A 7,527-nucleotide genomic window follows, 5' to 3' on the forward strand; every position below is an offset into this window, starting at 1 on the left:
TCAAAGAAGAAAGTGAAAGTCACATGAAAACCTGCCAACTAGTGATAGCCACTATAAATACATTGGTACCTGTCGTTCTAGACATCTGTCATAAAGTCTAAAAAAGAATAAAAAAACAAAAACCAAAAAGAACAGAGAGAAAAGCCTATATGCTGTGCTTAGGTTTTAGAAACTGTCAGAAACACTTTTTCAGCCACTGCAGGAGGAAAACAAGTCCGTAAAGCTACTTATCTTAAACACCAGGGATTACTTGAGCTCTGGTGGCTCTAGAAAACACCTGCCCATAGAAGAAAGAAGAAAACAAAGCACCTGATGAACTTACTCCGGGCTCACTAACAGCCAGGGGCAGTCAGGGCAGGGGACCCACCTCACATCTCATCAAGGGGTTCAGTTGGAGGCTGCATTCCTTTTCTCCTCTGCTGACTTTTAGTTTACCGGTTCCTGGTAGGCGTGCCCTTCAGGGCCCCACTGACAGCCTGGCGGTCACCAGGGCTGCTCTTCCACTGCAGCCCTGCATCTGTCTAAACATACACTTTGCCCAGCTTTTCGGCGTCTACTCATCTTTCCCTTTCCTGCTCAGTGCCTCGTCCCCTCAGTCACCGCTTTCAAAGCAACAAATTCATCGTGGAACGAAGTGACAGCAAATGTCAGGCTCTCTTCTCTGGGCTTCCCTGCTCTCCAAGATCATGGCTTCTCAGGTTCCAGCTGCCGTGGTGGCTCTCCAAGCACCTTCGTGAAAGGTATAAAAAGGGCGTTCACAAAGTAATGAAAACAAAGGTCCTAGGTGTTTGTTTTTTTTTTTTTTTGGTAACCATTGTGCATGTTTTAGTGTTTCCAGTTTCCAGATGAACCAAAAATAGTTGAGGAACCATAAGAAAATCTTTAATAATTTTTTGAGTTCCTATTCAGACAATGCCATGCATGACTTGATCTCCTGTGTAAAACCCGGGGACCATGTGGCCGGCTACGTCGCCATCCCTGAACAGCACGGCCAGTGTACACACTCATTGTCCTCTGCCTCCTCAGAGCACACACGACTCAGCTGTGTGACATTCTAGAAGTGGCACACACGTTTCAGAAACAGCCTGGCTGCCTGGCCGTGCGGTAGCTCTTTTATCCCCGACATGCAAAAAATAGTCAAGGAGGGTTCCCCATCCACCCAGGATCTGTAGAGTTTCCTTTTTTAAATTTGCTCTTACTTAATATTACACACAACTGAGGAGCTGCTAGGTCCAGCTATCACACAGTATGTCATATTAATAAAAGCAATACACACACAGACATTATTTTACCTAAACACACTCTAAAACCAAGTGAATTCTAGGGCACGCCTTGCCCCCAGTATTTTATTTTTAAAATACTATTGGATATGCATAGCAGTTGTGGTTTTTTGTTTTTCTTTTGTTTTTCTTTTTTTGACAGATCCTGCCGCAGGTTTATTTGTAAAAGTAGCACAGGAGGCTGATAGAAGGCCAGGCATCACACCAGTCCTGCCCTCCTCACCCTGGCAGACAGAAGGCTCTACACCGGAGCCTCTGTGGGGGCCCAGGCACTTTGGGGAACCTGAGCCGCAGCAGGGGCTGGAGCCGGAGTTTCAGCTGCAGCCTGGGCCTTGGTTTGAGCCTAGGCCTTGGCCTTGGTCTTGGCCTTTGGCCGGCAGAGACTGAGATCCTTGGCAGTGCAGGCACAAGCACGTTCCCCAAGCTTGAGGTGAGCGATGTAGGCAAGTCGATTGATTGAGCTTGCAGCTGCCACTGTTTGGGATCTTGGGCTTGACGAGGGCCTTGATAGCCTTGGCACGTGCACTCATGAACTCGGCGTTGTTGGCCTGCATCTTCTTCAGGCCCTTCTTGTCATGCTTCCAGGCAAAGTGTATTCCTCAGGAACTTGGGGTCTACCCCCTTAAGAGATTTCATACCTTTGGGTTTTTTTCAATTGTTTTTTAACATTTATTTATTTTTGAGAGGGGTGGGGAGAGGCAGAGAGAGGGAGACAGAGGATCCAAAACAGGCTCTGTGCTGTGAACGCAGAGCCAACGTGGAGCTCCAACTCCCACACCACGAGATCATGACCTGAGCTGAAATCAAGAGTCAGCCGATTAACCGACTGAATCACCCAGGTGCCCCCAAGAGAGATTCATACCTTTGTGACCATCGTTTCTTGATGCCATTTCTGTGCCATTTTTGTGACTGGTTGTGCCTGGTGTGTTTCTTGGACTTGTCCATGCCTGCACCAAAGCCCAAGCCTCCCATTAGCAGTTTTAATATAGGAGTGTTTCAACTCAAATGTTAGCTTGAAGAGATCAGATATTGTTTTGTGCAAAGCTTTTAAATCACAAAAAAATAGTTATGAAATGGCAATAACGTACCAGTCTTTTCTCATTACCTTTAAATTGTATTACTCTAAAATACTGCATATAGTAGCCTGCTTGCTTCTTTCCCTCGTGTTTATATTGTACTTATTATCATGTGTTCTTTCCGAAGTCAACTGCCCTCTTTGCCTGTCTGAACCCTGACCACTGTCAGCCTCTGCATTCTCCAACTAGCCCCTTTCTGTGTTTGACCACACTGGTCTTTGAAGCAGGGCTGGGCCAATAAGCCCCTCTAGCCCTTCTTAGCTCTAGCACAATATTACGTTCCTTAGATTCTTAGGTATCATGCATGCTGCATTATAATGCACTTTTTTGGAGCCGGGGTAGTAAATGCTTGATACATCCATGTTCTCCACAGAATTTAAGAAAAAGCTGATGCAAAATGGGAGCTTTAGAAACATGTGTTGATTAAATAATCCATAAGGGGGTGGGGGGAAAGAGTTCATATGTAGCTTTGACTTTCACAACTAAATAAACAGTGGTTCCCGCGTTTGTCTGTGAACAGGTGAAGATCTGGATGCAAATTATCCCTTGAGGGGGTTTACTAAGAATAGTAACATTCCCAAGCTGGTGTGGGGGGTGGGGGGGTGGGGGGGTGGGGGGGTGGGGGGTGGAGGGGCTACCACAATAGGACCTGAGAATCCAAATTTTTAACAAACAGCACAACTAACCTTGAAATGCAATGAAGAAAAAAAAAACTCATTGCTAGTTGCTAACCCAAGATGTATTTACATTTCCTTTACTAAAAACTTATTTTCTACAGGGCATAATGTACTCAGCTACAAACTACATTTCCCAGACTCCCTTGCATCTAGAGTGGCTATCAGACAACCATGACCAATAGGATGTAAGCAGAGGTCAGTGGGTGTGATCCTCCGAGAAAACTCTTCAAAGATGATTGAACTCAGCCAGCACTGGCTCTTTGCTTTTCACATTTCCCCTTCTTCCTGCCTGGGGACTGCAGACCCCGTGTTAGAGGTAAGCATCCATCCTGCAGCCATCACATGATGAGCATGAGGACAAAAGCCACACAGTGACAGCATGAATAGCTAAGTGGAGAGAAAGAAGGAACGTAGATCTCCAAAGCATCTTGGAACCTTAGTACTGGGCCTGGATGGCTTACTTCTAGATTTCTTTTTCCTTTAGAAAATCAGTGCTATTTGGGTAAGCTACTATAAGTTGGGTTTTCTGTTACTTGCAGGCAAATGGCAAATGCAATTCCAACTGATACAAACACTGCATATTCAGAACATTAAGACCCTATGTAGGGACCTGTGTGAAAGAATAACCTGGAGTCCATTACACAAGCTGTAATTCACAAAAACCTGGAAGAGCTGAAAGATAAATAAACACACAGTCTCTTCTGTCAACAACAACGCAAAGCAATTAAGAGCTCCAGAAAAACAAACAAAAAACCATATGACAAAGTCAGCTTTTGTTGAAGCAAACAAAAACGTGCCATGAGTTTTTGAGCAAATGGTGGAGAATTTTGACCTTGATATTTGGGATATTCTTTTTTTTTTTTTAATTTTTTTTTTTAACGTTTATTTATTTTTGAGACAGAGAGAGACAGAGCATGAACGGGGGAGGGTCAGAGAGAGAGGGAGACACAGAATCTGAAACAGGCTCCAGGCTCTGAGTGGTCAGCACAGAGCCCGACGCGGGGCTCGAACTCACGGACTGTGAGATCTTGACCTGAGCCGAAGTCGGCCGCTTAACCGACTGAGCCACCCAGGTGCCCCTGGGATATTCTTTTTAAGAGGTCAAGTTTAGGGAACCAAAATTACATTTACTTTTTTTATAGCCCCAATAATTCCACAGGGTTCTATGGTGAATATCATGATATTAAAAAAAAATAATGATAGTATTTTAAAACGATTACTTTTCAACATTTAGATATAATCCATAGACAAGGCATTGAATTTATATTTATAGAATGTAAATGCCCTAAACTTAAGTTTGGACTAGTGAGTGGGAAGCAGAGAAGAGGGGTTGGTACAGGTGCCCTCATCTCTGCATATGTAGTATAGAGTCACTGGAAACTTGCTAACACTGGTGGATTGAAAATGGAGGCCTAGATATATGAAGTTATGTGAGTAAATACTAGAAGAATTAAAAATGATATAAGCAACAAAAATTGAGAAGTATTGGGGAAGAGACAGATCAATGTGCTAAATTCCTCATCTTTTCATAGCATAGTAACATGTACTACCTGAAGCTCATAAAACAAGGTAAATATACGAGAGGTAATAGTGTTATCGTCAGAGCTAAAAGAGATGTTGGTAACAGTGGCTTCCTCTGGGTTGAGGCCTTGAGGATTTGGGGGAGGTGGGAGAAGAGAGATTTTTTGCACTTCATATCTTTCTGTACTAAAATTATATTGACCTCCACGTGTACATTCTTTTCATAATTACAATATAGCATGTTTTTGTTTATTTTTAAAAACTTTTGATTCTGACAACCACCTGGTTTGTGGAGTCATTGAACTAGACCATCTTGGGAAATACCTTTGAGCTCGAACACACTTGTGAACTTTTACTCCAATACAGTCATGGGAAGGGATGAGCAAAGAGGCCTCTTTCCACGGGGCTCAATGTAAAACACAGGCATTTAGAAAAATTTTGCTCTAATTATCTTCCAAAAAAACCCTAAATGCAGTTAAAAGAACAATGTTTTGAGATTGTTTAATGAATCATTAAAAAACTAAAACTTTTTATTCCTAATAAAAGTAAAATTCAAATGTAAAACATTTGGATTATTTTGATTTGTATATAAACTTTTATTTTTCTCTGAAAATCAAATCTAGAGCTGACAGAAAGTGTGGCAGCAATAAAAATACACCAAAAAGAGGTATATGGCTTTGCACTCTTTTGTCGATTTAATGTTTAAAGAGCAGAAATAAGAACTATGAACATAAATAGAACTGAAGAAGGAAACATCTGCATAAATAACAAAGGAAGTCCACAGAAAGAACCTGCTGGTAAACAAAGTAATTTATCAGGCTGGATGGGGATACAATGGAAAGAAAATTGTCACCTAATTCTAATTCTGGTCTGTCATTTATGGTGATTCCCAAACTGGTATCAGGTGCTTACACATTTGAGACCTGGTAACATTTGCAAACTGAAAATTCTAGAAATGAATACTGATCCATTTTTAAGGCCTATTTTCAGTCTTGATGTTTACCAAGGAAAAGATAATTTTTTAAATTTGGGAAGAACAGGGAATTCTTTATGGGCATGGGGCCAACAATCAAAATGTCTTTAATGCTCAACTATACAGAAACAAGGACGTTTGTGACTGAGAGAAATGGACCACGGAGAGGCCAAGATTTGGTTTGCCCAAGGTGGTTCCAGATCCTCTGGATTCTGTGTGACCTGCGGTGGCTCCCTAGATTCTCAGCATTTCCTGGGCCATGGCCACTGTCAAGACCACTGTGTTTGGGGACCTCTAACCCATAGCCAGGCAGATCTCAATGCTGCTTGCAGACCCAAGGCGAGGCGCACAAAAATTAAGCCTGGCTCTGTCAGAAGCAAAACTTTGCCACAGTTGAAGGAATCTCTCTGGAAAGAGGAATAAGATGCCCGATGTTGAAAGGAAGTAACAGAAGTTTTCTGAGCGACCCTCCAACACACCGTGCGATTGCCTCCCTGCTCTTGGCCAACATTCCTGTGGGGCTCATGCTCCAAGTATGCCCCTTCGTAGGGAAGGTTGGCGTAGTGAAATTTGGGGGCCTCCCCAGTCTCCAAACTTTACTTATTCTCACTTGATGGCCTACCAGCGTTTGGGCATGGGGATGGTAAGAGGGTGAGAAGCGTCCAGGATGACTCCAGCTTCTTGATTTGTGCAAATGGATGGGTGGAGGTGCCATTTACAGGGATATGGGACCCTGGGAGAGGACCCTGGTGGCAGAGGTCAGGAGTGGTGTTTTCGACATGCTGATTCCCAGATGCTCTGAGGCACCCTAGTGGAGGCGACCCTAGTAAGCGCTGAGAGACAGCAGCACAAAGACACGGCCCTGCTCTTGTGGATCTCGCTGTACAACGGGAACAGACTTAATCAAATAACTACCGAGATAAATATCAACAAAGTTTTATGAGCATGAGGGAGTGATTAAAAGGTACTGAGTACTTCTGGGAAATCCATAAAATGACTGAAAGGTTTTCATGAACATAGTGCCATGGAGCTTCCTGAGGACCTTGATGGGCACTGCCTTGTTTACAGTGATGGGGCAGCAGCCGGGCTGGAGTGGAGAAGTGGAGGCAGAACATGACAACTCTTTGGAGAAGTGTGCTGTGACACAGAGGGAGGGGGTCTTATCTGGAGACAGAAGTGTTTCAGGAAAAGTTTTCATTTGTTTTCAGCTCGTTTGTTTTAAGAAGAGAGCAGCTAATTGAAAGACCATTTCTAGGAGCCAGGGTGTGAGAAGAGGTGTGACAATCAACACCTTAAGTTTTCTGAGAAAGTGAGAAATGGGATCCAAAGAAGTCCTTGGGCAGGACCGGTGTTTTTCTAACCTCATGGAGGATCAGAAGGGTGGAGGGGGCAGCAACGGTGGGGTGGATCCACTTTTCTCCATAAACAGAGGCAAGGGGTCTGCAAAGGGCTGCAGGCAGGCTGAGGAGAGTGGAGAAGGCTTGGCAATATCTTTGCAGGGAAGGAGGGAGGAGAGGGCAGGGGGGAGAGCCAGGCAGGGCTGTGGGCCAGAAGCATTCCTGCTGGTGCCTGCTGCCAGGTCTTGCGGCTCCTCCTCTGGCAGTGGCAGGTGCAGAGCAAGCAGGTGGAGTTCATCCAGGCTGAGGATCTGTCAGACAAGCGTGACAAGGACAGAGTAGCAAGGACGTTAAGGGTAATGGCAAAATTAGTACTGGAATGGACGAAAATGGAATTGCAGCTGGATGAGGAGGGAAGGGAAGGAGAGGGTAACACTGGGCAGAAAAGGTAGAACATACGAGGGTCACAGGGGAGCAGCTGGAGGGATGGGTCATCCACAGGTAATGCTGATAGGTGATGGCAGGACAGGGGTGGAAGGATCCTGGTTAGTGGATCACACAGACAAGGACAGATGTGGCCAATGGCAGGAGGCTTACTGAAGCACGTTTTCCCTCTTCTCTCCTTCCTTCCTTCCTTCCTTCCTTCCTTCCTTCCTTCCTTCC

General features: G+C 44.4%; 1 pseudogene; it reads right to left on the bottom strand.

The window, feature by feature from the left end:
- Positions 1-1,521: 1,521 nt before the first annotated feature.
- Positions 1,522-2,633, bottom strand: LOC125149198 (60S ribosomal protein L29-like; annotated as a pseudogene).
- Positions 2,634-7,527: the final 4,894 nt, after the last annotated feature.

The sequence above is a fragment of the Prionailurus viverrinus genome, chromosome D3 (assembly GCF_022837055.1).
Source record: "Prionailurus viverrinus isolate Anna chromosome D3, UM_Priviv_1.0, whole genome shotgun sequence".
In the NCBI taxonomy this organism is placed as follows: domain Eukaryota; kingdom Metazoa; phylum Chordata; class Mammalia; order Carnivora; family Felidae; genus Prionailurus; species Prionailurus viverrinus.